Below are 13267 nucleotides of genomic sequence, written 5' to 3'. Positions count from 1 at the left end.
ATCAAATTAAAAAAAAAAAAAGCAACATTTAATATAAAGTTTTAGTTTCTGAAAAACTTTAAATCAGAACAAAAAGCATGTAAAAATAATAATAATAAAAAAAAATCAGTCAAAACCTTCAAATTATGATAGGAAATAAAAATCTGAAATCTTTAACGTATCTACCAAAGGAGAAAGAAAACTATGGCAAAAAAAATGAGTTTTACTGTATTTTCAAGGATACAATATAACGCACTTTAAAAATACTATTTTCTCTACGATTAGTCTTAGACCTCAGAAATTTTTTTACCAGAATTGGCTCTAGCAATCTTCTTTTTTAGGCTCCCTATTGACCTGTATCCCAGCACAAATAAGAGAATCATTCACCATTTCCCTTCATCATGGAAAGCACATTCACGACACTGAATTTTCATTTGGCTGATATTGATGTAACCGTTAGGTATATCTAATAATTCTGTCCAGATTGTTTTTTCTGTATCCTTTCAACTTTCCTCTTTCTGCACTCAGGACAGACAATGTTAATTGTATAACCCTTAGAAAGTTTGTTGGAGGTCGTCAGTGAGACTACCTCACTGCAAGAGGATAAAGGTCAATTGCATGATTAAGTACTTCAGTACCACTCCAGGAGACTAGATTGTATCCTTACAGTGTGAGGGTGATCATGATAGGTACCCAACAGCTGTAGTAGGCAAGCAAGGGCAACATTTTTTTCAGAATACTCAATACTCTGAGTGCTTAGTTAGCATTTTGCCTCATTCTCCTACATATGTTCTAAGCAGGTATAGAGGACTTGTATGCTGTATGTAGAAGGTAGTCCTCTGTGTGCTAATTCTAACTGTTAACCTGAAAAAAAAAAAAAAAGACACTATTTCCTTAATCTCTCAGAAACACCATAAATTTTATCACGGTGTTAATTAAGGCTTTGAAAATTACTCCTTATTAATTAAATCAAAAACAAAATCTATGCAAATTAAAATCATAACAGCAGAAGACGTTATTAGGAATCTGAAAGCTGTTTAGTTCTGGTCATGAATCTATTCTGAATGTTTCAATGATTTTTGTTCTGTCAGAAAGTGCTTTTTAAGGTTAATCACAAAACTGATATTTGAAGGCAATCCCTAAAAGCTCATTTAGTCAATAAAAAGAACTGAGATATGCCAGAGGACAATCCAGAAGTAGTGTTTAGTTTACAGTCCCTGAGGTGTCCTTCTAGGAGATTTTCTGTTCCTTTACAAACTATGCCAGTTGCAAAGGGCAACCTGCACAGATGCTACTGAAGTATGGGTAGAAAAAGACAGCCTGCTTCAATGTGAACACTAAAAGTGAGGGTTTTAGCAGGGGCCTGAGTGCCATGAACAGAATGAACACAATAATATGACTGTGATTATATACGTGGCATCATGCATTTTAGGTTCATTCAGTGTTCCTAAGCAATGTCCTTAGTTCTTGAAAATGAACTGAAACTGAAATAGGGGGAACAAAATCTGTATGAGTCAGAAACTCTATGGAAAGTAGTTACAGCTTTAAGAGATCACTTCTCAGATAAAATGACTCTGTATAAAAAACTCTCATATGCACACACTTTCTTAACTTACATCTTTCTATATTTAACACATCCAATATAAGGCATCTGAACATCTACTTGAATGCTCAGTAATTTCAATTGATTATTATAGATGGTTACAAGGAAGGTATAATGATTGCACATCTCAAGAGAACATGATCTATATTTGTTTAGATGTGTAGAATTAGCTTATCCAAAAGTAACTGTAAAAAACAGTCTAATAAAACCGTAAGATCAGTTTCTAGAAGTGATAGTTAAATCAATAACATGTGCAACCTATTATTCTGGTTGACATAAGCCTTGAGTAGTCTGTCAGTGGAAGGTTATGCTATGAAACATAATTAAAGAAAGATAAAATTGATTACATATCTAAGTCTTGAAACTGGAAAGGTATTTCTGATGATTATTGAAATATTGAAGTGTTTAATTTGTCTTCTGTTTGGAGCAAATCAGTAGAAAAATCTATTTTGCAATTGTAATGCATTACTCCTAAATCTACCCTTATTATACTTTTCCATTCTAAGAAATGGTTATGAATAGATAACTGATATTCTTTGAAAACGCCAGTTTGAAATGTATAGTAAATGAAACCAGATGAATACTTCCTAACATGTCTCTGTACTTATTTTAATCTATCTCTACATGAGTTCTTGATGCAAATTAAAATTGTAGAAGAATGTTAATTGCTATTCCTATTTTTATTTAAGATACTTTTCTTCTAAAGTTTACAGGAAAACAAGAACAAGGAATGTATCTTGCTTTTGTGTAAGTCTCTAGGATGATTTGGATTATAATTGGTCTTGAATAAGAAAGAATGACTTCAGTGTTACATCTGACAAATCTTTTATATGTATCTACGTAAGATGTCATTGTGTGAAGCCTGTTTATTTTTCTTTTTGTAGGAAGGAAAGTAATTTTATTGGTCTTCATGCAGACATCAGGGTTAGATGAACTGAGATCTAGTTTTAGATGTACCACTGTACAGATGATACTGTACAACTTTAAATAGGTCAGTTAACTATTGTACAATTCAGTTTGCCTTTTTGTGAAAGGAGAACAATAAGGTAGATAAAAAAATTAAAAGCAGTGTAATAATATTTATATGCCAGTGGCATTGCAAGGCTTATATAATATGCTTCAGTTACCTTGATGTTATGTGGCAACTGTTACAGAACTGCAATTAATCTATGTCTATAATGGGAAAAAAAAAAAAAAAAAAAAAAAAAAAAAAACACAAAACAAACAAACAAAAAAAACCACAACTGTATTTCATCCTCTTTTTATTATATATTTTTCATAGTAGTGTAACTTCAAAGATTTCAGTGCAAAGACATAGTACTCATGTACCCTGACAGGAGAATACATGTGGTTGTATATCATTCCCACCTGGTGCTTCTTCTCTGTATAATTCTGTTTGTTGGGAGAAGTGTTACAATGATAAGAATGAATCATTATTCAGCATCATAATCAAGAATCAACTTTGCACAGGAAACTTGTCTAATTTAATCCTTTTGAAATATATTTTAAACTGTTGTGTTTTGTTTGTTTGTTTGTTTTGTTTTGTTTTTCTTCCTAAATGAAAAGGATGGTATTTCAGTGACTTGCATTAGTTGCATTATGTCAACTGTATATAGTGGTTAATAGTATATATTACACAAGACTGGGAGAGGTAACAAACGTTTCATAGTTTCTTATTTTCCTTCACCCTACACCATACTGATAGCCAAACCTAGTGGCTAAGAATTTAAAGCATCATGCACAAATTCTGGCAGGCAGCCTGTGAATTTCAGAGCTGTCAAGACTGCATGTTTCAATCAGTTTTGACATCTCTTGGCATTTCTCTTCAGATTCTGCTTTCTATAAATAATTCCCCAACTTGGGTGTTATTTCTGGTTCATTTCTTAACACATAGCAAGAATGCTTCTCACCTCTTACTATGTGTTTTTTTTGTCTTCACTTTGTAAATCCATATTAAAAAAAAAAAAAAAAAAAGAATTTAAACTTACCTGATACGGAAAAAATAAATAAAAATCTAGTAGGTTTTGATGATGGTATGCATGTTGCATTTTAAATTAAATTTGTAATTTGCCCACTGAGATCTTGGAGGAATTACCAGCATTTCCTTTTCTTGAGATAGTTGGAGTTTCCTTTCAGCATTTTGTGTGAGTTGGCAAATTAACAGTCTCAGTCACAGCAAAAGAGCTTAGGGAAGGAGTTACATCCCCTTCCATACCTCATTGGTTCAGAGCAGAGTAAGATATGCTGTGATTTCTTGGCATGCTCATTTACTGCTGATGGCACTTCTGTAGGCTGTCAGGGGTGCGGAGAGAGTAGTCCATGTTTTTCTTATACAACTACACATAACAGACCACATATTTCCCTAAAGAGGGGAGGTAGCTTAGTAAAGGCCAGTTTGTGCCCTCACACCTGGTATTTCATTTGACCAGAGCTCTCCAAGACTCTGGGGACCTTTGGAGAAAAAGTTGTGTGACCTAGGACCTAATGGTTTTTTAAATCTTCTCCGTTAATATTTGTACCTTCCTGTTTTCTTCTGCTTTCTAAACTACACATAAAGAACATGAATAATTGATTCTCTGAGAAGCATTCTTTAACAACTACTCAGATGACTGTCAGCCTATCACAAGACTTTTCAGCTTCCTTTCAGGGAATTGTCCTAATGAGGAAAGCATATCAGCCTCTCAATGAAGATGGAAATATTCTATGGCTTTCTGAGATGTTAACTTACCAGCTTGATTCTGCAGTGTGTGGGAACAATATCTATCCCTTTCAATACCCAAAAACTATAGGATAAGACAGTTGTCCCTGGAGAACCAGTAAGTGATTGTCTTGATGGATCTGGAATCAAATAATGAAAATATCTATTTAGGACTCTAAGAGGAGCAAGCTTCATAAAAATAATTAAAGGTATTTAACACATTTCTCTATGCTTAAATCTTGTATTTTCATGAACGTAATTTCATTTATGAAAACCTGTATTTTCATTTATTCTTATTCTTTTCAATTGCAGGCCTGATTGATAAAGTCATCTCCACTAATTTGTACTCTTCAAATCATTTTATTTAACTAAAGAAAACTTATAAATTGAATGAATAGATTGTGCAATAAAATGGATTTCAAGTTGAACCAAATTGAAATGTTGATAGGAACCATCAACAGATCCTAATGAGGAACCATTTTTGACAAGCGGTCTTTTGAGTTTTCCTTAGTAACTCAAATTAAAATAAAATGATCAGTAACTCTGCCATGCTTACATAAGTTTTTGAGGATAATAAACAAGTAAACAAGTAAAATAACCATTAAAGATTGATCTGTTTGCCAATGAATATTTCTTATTACAGAAAGATTCAGTCAAATATGTATGTGAACAAAACAGTCAAACTATGAAAAAGACCCATTCTGACAAAATAGCGTTTAGGATTCATGAGCTACAAGTACTGCTATATAAGCTTGCCACTGCTAAAGGACTAATGCAATCTTTGGCTATACAAAAAGGGAATTTAAAGCTGAAGAATATATACACTATGCTAACAAGTCTTGTGTTAGATACACAGTATCTGTGTCTTGTTTTCAAACATACAAAAGTTCAAAGTGAGAGTGGAAAAACAAACCCAAAAGGAATTCAACAAGACCTCATTCTAATTCTCATGCAAGAGTTAAAGCATCTCAGCTTGTTCATCTCCTGGAACAAAAAGTGATCATCCTATCACAGAAAAGTAGCCACAGAAAAATACTGGAGAGTAAAAAAGGGACATGATATGGTAAAACCTTCTCAACTTCACTGAATAAAGCACAGAAAGCTCTGAATGTCAGAAAATGGCATGGTACAATTCTTGCAAGAAATCTAGCATTCTTGTTTTAGCTAAGACATGTCCCTAAAAGTTAATTTGACAGACTTCGATTGTGATATCCCTAATAACATTGCTTCACTAATTCATTATATCCTGTTACAAAGAAGCCTTATTTTTGATTTGAAACTGGATTCAAATTTCTCCTAGGATTTCTTGTAATTCAGCATGCTAACTGAGACATTCTCGCGTGGGTACTAGAAGAGTACACTGGCCTTTAATTCCCTGCTGAAAAGCATGTATTCTTAACTTTAAATCACTCCTGCAGTTCTTTCTTGAACCCATTCTAGAAATAGAATGAAACTTGACCCGATGATTGATAATGCTCTCATGAATGTCACATGCAGTAGAATAGCAAATATATGCTTTTACTCCATATTCCCTTGAGTTTTCATCCAGGAATCATATCTTAAAATTTTAAGTAAGGAGCCTGGTTTAAACCTGTCATGCTAGAAGTCTCCTGAATAAGTGTGGGTTATGTCCTTATTTCAAGAGTGTGGAGCCTTAGAGATACAGATTTATATGCATATAACATATAACTACATATTAGAAATATGGAAAATTTGACATACTAGAGAATTCTGTAAAAACTGCTTGGCTTACCAGTTTACCTCTGCAATATTAGAGTTCTCTGTAAAATGCTGTACTTTGTTTTAAAGCTGTGTCTCATTGTAAGTGTGCCAGCCAACTGCTGTCTTCCTTTAGAACAATACCAACTTGGCCTATGACTTCAGTTAATAGATATAGATATTAGCAAGTAATACGCCAAGTAAAAACAAACAAAACAAACAAAAACAAAAAATACCCCCCCCCCAAAAAAAAAAAAAAAAAGAAAAGAAAAATTGTTAGAAATTCTCCCAGCAGAAAATTTGAAATGTACAACTACTTCTTAAGATCTATCATTGTATTTTACAGATATCTATTTAAAATGATTGGGGGGAGGAGGAAGAAATGCACTCACCTGCAGCTTTAGAATATGTGTCCATCTTAATCCCCACCAAGGGGGACTGCATGCCATTCTACTCAAGCCAATCACTCAAGTGTGATTCAGAGCTGGAAAAAATAGCAAATATGTACTATTTAACATGAATCTAGAAGTTTCAGTTACCATGTTTATTTTGTTTGTCTATCTTGTGCCTATTTAAAGAGACCCAGAGGGGAGAACTAGAACCATAAGAATCTGCAGAAATATTTCCTGAGATGCTAAATTATCATCAGTAGAATTAGTAGACCTTTTCCTTATTGTAATAAATAAATTAAAAAATATAAAATAAAATAAAATAAAAACCAAAACCTTTTGTACTCCCACCTCGCAATGGCTGGAATTCTTTTAGCCACTTTGGTTTCAAAACCTTTTCTTCCTCATCAATTTGGCTCCGTAGATTTTCACTGCTGGCAATTAGCAAGCAAAAGAAATCCTGCTGAGGAGAGTAAGTTAAAAGGGGACTTAAGAATGACTGTGTCTGTGAAACAAGCAGCGAATCTGGAGCAGCAGATTTCCAAATTTCAAGTATACACATTACAGAGATGAAGAGGCAGAGCAACCTCTCTTCTTAATTTCTTTTATCTGGGTCTCCAATCTGCTCACAACAGTGTTTAGTCCAAAACTTAGTCCACTTCAGTGGGTTTGGAAAGGAAATTGCTAAGATTCCAGCATTCATTGTACCCCCCAAAAAAAGAACAATTTAGATAATGGCTCACTATTGTCTGGATAATAACCAAATAACGCTTTTCACATCCAAACCATTTCAGTCTGGCATCTCCCAGGAAGTCCTAATGTCTCCAGATGAAAACTAGAACATTTACACAGGGGGAAAGCTCTTCCTGCTGCCCAGCTTTGATCTGTAACATGAAGAAACTGAAGACATTTTCAGTGATTTCAGTAAATCAGGGTAGTCAGTCTTATGTGCCATATTTATGAGGAGGAAAATAATCTTTCAACTATGGATCAGCTTGAGATCTTTCCTTAAGGTCATAAAAACTGCATAAACACAAGGCATAAGAGCAAAACTGTTCCCCAAGTGCAGCTGTATTATAGCTGCTCTTACAAAAAGTGTATTTTTGAACTTTCAAGATCACCTTAGTGTCCCTGCTCATGAAGCCTGCATGGTATTTTAATGGTGTGAATAAATGACAATGACTTTAGATAAATTATCTTTAAAACATTGTCAGAATGCTGTTAAATAAAAGATGGCTTTTCAAACAGAATATAAAATGTCACATAACATATTATCACTAAATAACTCTGTTCTTTGAGGGAAAGTAAAACCAAGGACGCAATTTTTTTTTTTTTTCTAGAAATAGTCACTTTTCACAAACAAAATCTGAAAATAATGAAAACATTTTAAAAAATCAATTAATTTCAGTTTCCAGCATCAAAAAAGCAAACATACTTTTTGAAGTTGTCTGGTTCTTTTTGGAATGACTCTGAACTATCAGAATATAGCAAGAGCTATAAAGAATTATGAATAGAAAGAAGCAAGATAATGGTTTATATATTTTTAGTAAACTAAACAAAAAGAAAATTAACCAAGTGACATAGGAATTCACTTTGTAGCTGCTCCAGCAGGCAGGCTTCTATCACTGCAATTGTACTTTTAACACTCACACTCTTGCCTGCTAAAGCAAGAACAGAAAGAAGAACTGTTTTGAACAGTTTCTTGCCTCCACAAACACAGCAATCTTCTACCCCAATCAAAAGAGATAATCAGAGAGAGACCATTTGGTCATCACAGCTAACTGCCACATACTTCAGAACAATTTCTCAATAGAAATTCTCTAGTAACTATAACACTTTAAAAAGAACTAAAGATGGTACTAAAAAATACCTAGGGTGCTGAATTATATTTAATTTCTGATCTGAATTTTCATTGTTTATGGAGGTTCTTCCATCCACTGTTTTAATTTGAAATATGCATCAACAATTTTTTTAGGCGAGAGTAAGTAACTGAACAAGATTTCTCAATCTATAATCCTGCAACAGTTCAGTATTGGCATATGGGTTGAAATTCTGCCCTTACCTAAGTCAGTGGGAGTTTTTTCCATAGATTTCAGTAGGGCCTGGATTTTTTTATTTTTACTTTTTTTTTTTTTTTTTCATTTTCCAAAATTAGCATTTTGTATTTTATTTGTCCCATTTACCTACCTCATTGCCATATTATTATCAATTTTCATCAGATGAGATCGCATACACATACCAGCATACATACATACACACCAGCATACATAGACACTTACAAGCCTCTATCCAGTCATTTAATCTTTTCCTGACTCTGAAGCAAAATCACTAGCATGTATCATGGCAACTCTGTCTTATTATCTGTTACATTGAAATAGGTGTGTTGAGGGACAAAATAAGATTAGCTATGACAAACTGGTTGTAATATATGTTCATTGCACATGACACAAGATTATCTGATGGTCTGAACCTCAGGGTTGTAACTTCACTGTTCTCCACCCATTTCTGCATTTCAGGAGTGTAACCAGACAAAGCAAAATTAATAATTCCAATTAAAAGTTGGATCCTTCAAGCATGGTTTTGGCCAACCACCTTTCTCGCATTCTATTCAGAATCAAATCTGTCACTTCTCTGTCACTGTTTCGTATGATTTCTCTTGCCTGACTACATTGATTAAAGATAGGCGAGTAAGCAGCAGAACTGCTTTGCTCCTCCAGTTGTCCTCTGCCTTGGGAAAAGAGCAATGGAATGCCTGAAAGACAACCTGATTTATTTTTGTTGTCCTGAAATTCTCAGGAGAAAATTGCTGTTTGTAAGCAGGCAGTTCTTCTGCCTGCTTGTACAGAGCGTACCATTACTAGGAAATACAGACATACCCTTTGAAAGTCATTTTCAATGCAGGTTGACAAACCCAGTTATAATTCAATGGAATGCTCTAGAGGAAAGTATGAATGTAGCATAAGGAATACAGACTATATTCTAAATATTTAATTTTAGAGTTTCTACTTGTTAAATAGCCAAAAGAGTGTGTCCATGTATAATGCAACCTGTACATCATCCACCCCCCATTATATACTCATATCACTGGAGTTTGCAGGCTTTGCCACTTCAATAAGTACAAAATTCTGACCTGAGGTGATGTAATCTTAGGCCACCAGGTCAGCTCGTCTTCATACTAATCCTTTGCTCCTGTTAAGAACAACAAAACTGAGAACACATGTAAAAGATTAAGGTGTTTTGTTGTTGTTGTTTTTTAATGTCTTCATATAGCATTTTATCTGCATTTACATTATTCCTTTTGGGAAACAGCAATGTAACTTGACCATTTATCTGTTACATGTATTGAGAAACCTGCTCTTAGACCACTGTATTTTAAGGTTAATGGTACAATTAATTTTATAATTTAAGCATGCTAAATGTTTAAATCATAAAATAAACTGCACTAAGCTGAAAGCTTGCAATAAGGTGACAATGCTGCATTCACTCCCTTTCAAAGGAATATTTAACACTGACTTTTCAGTATCTAATCACTTTGGAAAGTTAGAGTGATCAGACGTATCTTAATCAAATATTAACTATTTCAATTAAAATCAAACCTGCTGAGCTCACACAACATTCTTCACAATCATTTTTATTGCGTGTAGTTCTTTACCTGTATTCAGAAAGAATCTAATTTTGCACAATAGCAGTTCCAAAGGAACATTTGCTGCACATGGGGGTAAATGATGTACATTTTTGAATTTGTCTGCCTATTCATTCACCTGAAATTGCCAGGAAACTCCACTGGAAGGGAAACAATGCTGAACAGGAAGATACTCCTGTTAAATGGCACATAGTTCATCCTATTTTTTATTGTTTCTCCTGTAAGCAATGGAGATAATAAGAAATTGGCTTTTATTTGCTTTCGCTTTATGCACATCAAATACAGAAGGACTGAAGCAGTCAGGGAATATGATATTAAAAGTCAAATTACACTACAAAATCACAATCAACACTTCTTTACAGCAGCCAAAAATTAAAAGCAAATAAAGAAAGTATTCCTTTGGGGTCTTTGATTTAGTAACGTGCTAAAATACATTTATAGATTTATGCAAAATAATAGATCTACTGAAGTCAAAAATAAAGTAAAATTACGTCCATGCTTAACATTATACTGAACTCTAGCTTAATATATATATATATATATATATATATCCTCAAAAAGACACATGTTAAACTTTAATTGTATAGATTTTACCATGCCTATACAGTTAAATTGTCTGATACATATAGGTCCTTGTTTTGTGTCTACCTTACTAAAGAAAATCCAGATCACTCTACGTACGGATTACAGTAGGACAAAGTAGTAAGATATCCCTCATTTCTGTCTTATAAGTACTTCTCAGGGATTTTTCATTCTATCATCCTTTCCTCCCTTCCAGTGGAAAAGTTCCTTTGCATTAAAAGCAACCCATTCTTAGAAATCTAAAATATAATTATGTAGAGTCCCATAGAAAACATACTCCTTTTAACTAACGCTGAACCCCTTTCCTGATTTTTTGTTAAGTGACAAAAATAGAGAGTTATGTATTTAGTAGGATGATGAGAGACAAATTTTCCTTTTTTCTTCTTCTGGGAAGTGTTTTATTGTTTGCTTCCTTTCTCTTGCCTACTTGCTGTGTAATTTAAGGCTGATGCCTCTCTGTAGGAAATGAAACTTGATCAGAGAACAGCCTGCACTGCCACCTAAACAAATTATGTTTTAGTCACTGCTGATGTTGGCTCTGTCATAATGAAAATGCATAATTAATGTCTTTGCTTTTACTGCTTTGGAAGGAGAACTCCCTGAAACTGGTTCAAGAGAGGGAATTTTAAGACTGCACCCTTCTCCTTTCTAACCATCATCACAATGCATCGCTATAGCTGTCACTTACCAAAAACAAATGACTGGATCACTCATCTCTACAGTTATTTATTAAATCCACAGCCAACACATTAAATAATACAAAACTGCTGTGCAGTAAGAATTTGGCAAGGAATAACAGAGAAGTAAAAACTCAGCAACAGGTGAAATCCTGTATTTCTTCTTTAAGAGGAGCTTGAAAAGATTAAGCTATTTCCATTAGTTTCCTGCAGAGTTACACGCAGTGATAATAGACATGTGCTAATTTCACTATTGCATTGCACTATGAAATAGCATTTTAGATCATCTTTCACCTGTGACATGACTCCAAATATCCCCAATTAACAGCTTGCTTTTTATTTTCAGTTTTTGTTGTTGAATTTATAGCAATGGCTAAACATCTGGTATTATGACTGCAAATGGTCTCCATCTTCTCACCTCTGGGATGTGGTGTAGCTCCAAACTATTTATACTTTGATCTAAAATTCTAAATGACCAAATTATCCTGCTGTAATAGGTCCTAAGTGACATTAAATGGATGGTCTCAGCTTTTTCTTTCCAAAATGGACAGCTCTCTTACCTCTCATAGCTACCACACTGCATGAAAAGCTCAGCACAATGAAATAACAGGAACACCATTTTCAGAACTGAAATCACCTTTCATTTCTACAAAGACACTCATAGGCCAAGAAATGGCAAATGCAGTGCAATAACTGTGCTCTATGCACATTCCCATGTCATCAGAAACTTAGCATTTTTAGCTAAGTTTATTATCAGTGTGTCCACCAACCACAGTAAGGAGGGAAAGGTATGTATCCCTAAAGAGTTGTGATCTAGATTGGATGAAAACATGGGCAAAACATGCCTGGCCTCTAAAAATCAAACTGCTTCTTGTACACCATTCTCTTGCAAGATATTTCTAGATATCACTCCTATATAGAGTTTATTTCCACAGATGTTTTCTGCAAATCTCAAATTCCATTGTTCAATATCACTATTCAAGGGATAACTATGTTCATCATCCTACGTATATATGTAACAATCATTGTCATCTTATTTTGCAAAGGATAAAACTGGGGTGGCTTCTTATGTAAGGTTTTTTTGTTTTTGTTTTTGTTTTTGTTTGTTTGCTTTTTCTTCTTGTCAGAATCAAAAACAGATTGGAAGAGGTTGTAAAGCCCATATCTTGAGATAATATGGATTAGGTAAGATACTCTGGAGTCATCAACAGCTAAGATGAATTCAGACAAGTCTAAAATCTGTTTCCAAATCTTCTGATTTCTGGTCTTGTAACTGAATACCTCATTCAATTATTTCAAATCCAAAGAGGTAAACATGGTAAATATTCTGCTAAATATGATACCATTCATTGATAAGCTTGAAATTATTTAATTCACATTAAAAAAAGTTTGATATGAGTTCAAACTAACAACATAAAGAAGAGAATCATCATCAAATTTAAAGTACTACCTCCTTTTTAAATGCGAAAATTTCATTTTCATACATTAGTTGAGGGAAAGTTAATAACTTTAAAATAATCAAAACTCACCCAGAACTTTCCTCATCTTTCTCATCTAAATTCAGATTTATTTATTTGTTTTTCCATGGAAACTTCATCACCTCATGTTTTTTATTATTCTCTCTCTCTCTCATTTATTTATTTATTTATTTATTTATTTTAATGGACTAATATGTCCTGGAAAAGCAGCTGGGACAGAAAAAGAATGGGGTAGAAATAAAGACATCTTGCTACCAGCCTTATTCAAAGAAGCCTACAAAATCAAAGGATTATAAGCCAACAACAATTTAACTTTCAGATATTGAATTAGGCAGGATTTGAGTCATTGTGCAGGATATCATCATCTACTTAGGCACTCAAATGATGAGAGACTAGGATCAGGTTCAGCTGCTTGCTCTGGCACAGCTGCTGACATCCTTTGGAGGGGGGTACTTCCTTTGCAGACTACCACAAACCTCAGTTTGTCCTGGTCCCTCCA

General features: G+C 33.9%; 1 long non-coding RNA gene across 3 annotated transcripts in view; it reads right to left on the bottom strand.

Annotated features, from left to right (window-relative positions):
• The window catches only part of LOC311436716, a 149683-nt gene that overhangs the window by 876 nt on the left and 135540 nt on the right, over positions 1 to 13267 (bottom strand). For 2 of the 3 annotated variants that reach the window (XR_014693050.1, XR_014693052.1), the window contains exons 12-16: positions 10150 to 10249; positions 9519 to 9577; positions 6740 to 6848; positions 6392 to 6483; positions 4311 to 4420 (exon numbers count right to left, since the gene is read on the bottom strand). This is a non-coding gene — a long non-coding RNA (uncharacterized lncRNA). The remainder of the gene's footprint in view (positions 1 to 4310; positions 4421 to 6391; positions 6484 to 6739; positions 6849 to 9518; positions 9578 to 10149; positions 10250 to 13267) is intronic. The other variant, XR_014693051.1, reaches the window with a different exon arrangement.

This window comes from Aythya ferina (genome assembly GCF_964211825.1).
Source record: "Aythya ferina genome assembly, chromosome: 4".
Classification (NCBI taxonomy): Eukaryota; Metazoa; Chordata; class Aves; order Anseriformes; family Anatidae; genus Aythya; species Aythya ferina.
Note: the sequence above shows the minus strand (reverse complement) of the source record. Positions and strands in the feature narration are given on the sequence as shown.